Here is a 2,166-nt window from a genome sequence, read left to right on the forward strand (position 1 = left end):
AAAAAAAAAAAAAAAGGGGGGTCATTCGCGTCATTGGTGTTTGGAGTGCAGCTTGATAATGTTGTTGACTTCCCAAATACCCCAGAGTCATGTCAGAGGAGACATTAGTTCTCTGAGGTTGATAGGGAAAAGAGAAACATGGATGCAACAACAAACATCCTTTTTATCTGGTTTTAAATTTTCCAGCAAGCCAAAGTTTCTTCTGTATGATCTTGAGCAAGTGGATGATCCAAGACTATTCTCAGTTTCCTCACCTGTAAAAGAGGGTTGATAATCAGCACAACCTGAAAGATTGCTGTGCAAGTCTATGACAAGGGTATAGTTTGGTAGATGTTCAGGAAATGGTCTGTGACGATGATGACAATAACAACAATAACAGTGATGATGACAATTATCATGATGGGATGGTGACGATGATGGGGTAGGTGAAAACAACAGTGACAATACTTGCTTCCCCTCAGTGATCTTGTTTCCCAGAATAAGAGGTTATAAAAGAGGGATCATTGGTGGATGAGCTCATGCACTGCTCCTCATTGTATGATGAGGCAAAATAAGGGCAATTGCCATATGGAGAGAGTACTTGACGGTTTTCGAAGTGCCTTCACACATGCTCTCATTTGCAGCATTCCACTCTTCCGTGAGGAAGTTAATATGACCACCCTTAGTTTACAGATGAAAAAAAAAAAAGTGAGACTCAGAAAATTAAGGCCCTTGCCCAAGGTTCCATCAGTGGTAAGTAAAAATAGCTAGGTCTTAAACTTGAGCCTTGAGACTTCAAATCTGATGTTCTTCCTGTGGCACAAATAGTGCCTCCCGTTAGATGCGCCACAGCTTCAGTAGCCACGGCAGCTCCAGCCCCGCCTGAGCGATGCTAGCATCTCCCCGAGGAGGCTGTTGCAGTCGGCCAGCCCACTTCTCCACGGTAACCATGTGCCGCCAAAAGGCCATGGTCAAAAATGCGGACATGTTGGAAGAGATGCAACAGGACTCGGTGGAGTGAGCTACTCAGGAGCTGGAGAAATATAACATAGAGAAGGACATTGCGGCTCACATTAAGAAGGAATTTGACAAAAAGTACAATCCCATCTGGCATTGCATCGTGGGGAGGAACTTCGGTAGTTACGTGACATATGAAATCAAACACTTCATTTACTTCTACCTGGGCCAAGTGGCCATTCTTCTGTTCACATCTGGTTAAAAGCATGGCCGGGCGTAGTGGTTCACGCCTGTAACTCCAGCAGGCGGGTGGATCACCTGAGGTCAGGAGTTCGAGACCAGCCTGACCAACGTGGTGAAACCTTGTCTCTACTAAAAAATACAAAAATTAGCTGGGTGTGGTGGCACCTGCCTGTAATCCCAGCTACTCGGGAGGCTGAGGCAGGAGAATTGCTTGAACCCAGGAGATGGAGGGTGCAGTGAGCCGAGATGGCACCATTGCACTCCAGCCTGGGCGACAGAGCAAGACTCCGTCTCCTAAAATATAAAAATGAATAAATAAATAAGTAAGTCTGTTGCAGATGTGGGGGGGAAAAAAAGCAAATAGTGCCTCCCAAGCATCTCAGGGAGAGAAGTTTAGGACATTGGTTAAAGTGGCTCCAGCATATGGACTCTGTAATAAAGAAATTCAAGAGACAGATATTTGAGACAGAAAGAAAGTGGACCTCAATGGCCAATGACCCATAACACTCACTGCTTCTGCTGATGGGAGAGATGGGAAGTTGATAGGAACCCAGTAAAAAGCCAAAATTCCAAAACACACTAAAAGAAGTTATTTTTGTTATCTATGCATAACAAATCCTCCCAAAATTTAGTGGCTCAAAACAACCACCATTTAATCTTCTCTCACATTTCTGGAAATTGGGAAATCACAGGTGGGCTTGCTGTCCTCTGGGGCCTATTCTGAGCGGAATCATATGAGCTGGCTCACTCATAGGCGATGCTGCCGATCAGCTGAGATCTCTGCTGGTGCACCTTGGCTCCCCTCCACGTGGCCCTCCATGTGGCTCGGGCTTCTCACAGCTGGACAGCTGCATTCTAAATGGGAGTGTCTCAAGAGTAAACTTTACAAAAGGAAGTATCTTCATCCATTTTGTGTTTCTATAAAGGAATATTTGAGGCTGGGTAGTTTACAAAGAAAAGAGGTTTATTTGGCTTATGGTTCTGCTG

The 2,166-nt window shown here is 44.9% G+C and overlaps 1 pseudogene; it reads left to right on the forward strand.

Annotated features, from left to right (window-relative positions):
• The first annotated feature begins 845 nt into the window (after positions 1-845).
• LOC112607199 lies at positions 846-1,198 on the forward strand (annotated as a pseudogene).
• The last annotated feature ends 968 nt before the right edge of the window (positions 1,199-2,166 follow it).

The sequence above is a fragment of the Theropithecus gelada genome, chromosome 1, assembly GCF_003255815.1.
Source record: "Theropithecus gelada isolate Dixy chromosome 1, Tgel_1.0, whole genome shotgun sequence".
NCBI classification, from domain to species: domain Eukaryota; kingdom Metazoa; phylum Chordata; class Mammalia; order Primates; family Cercopithecidae; genus Theropithecus; species Theropithecus gelada.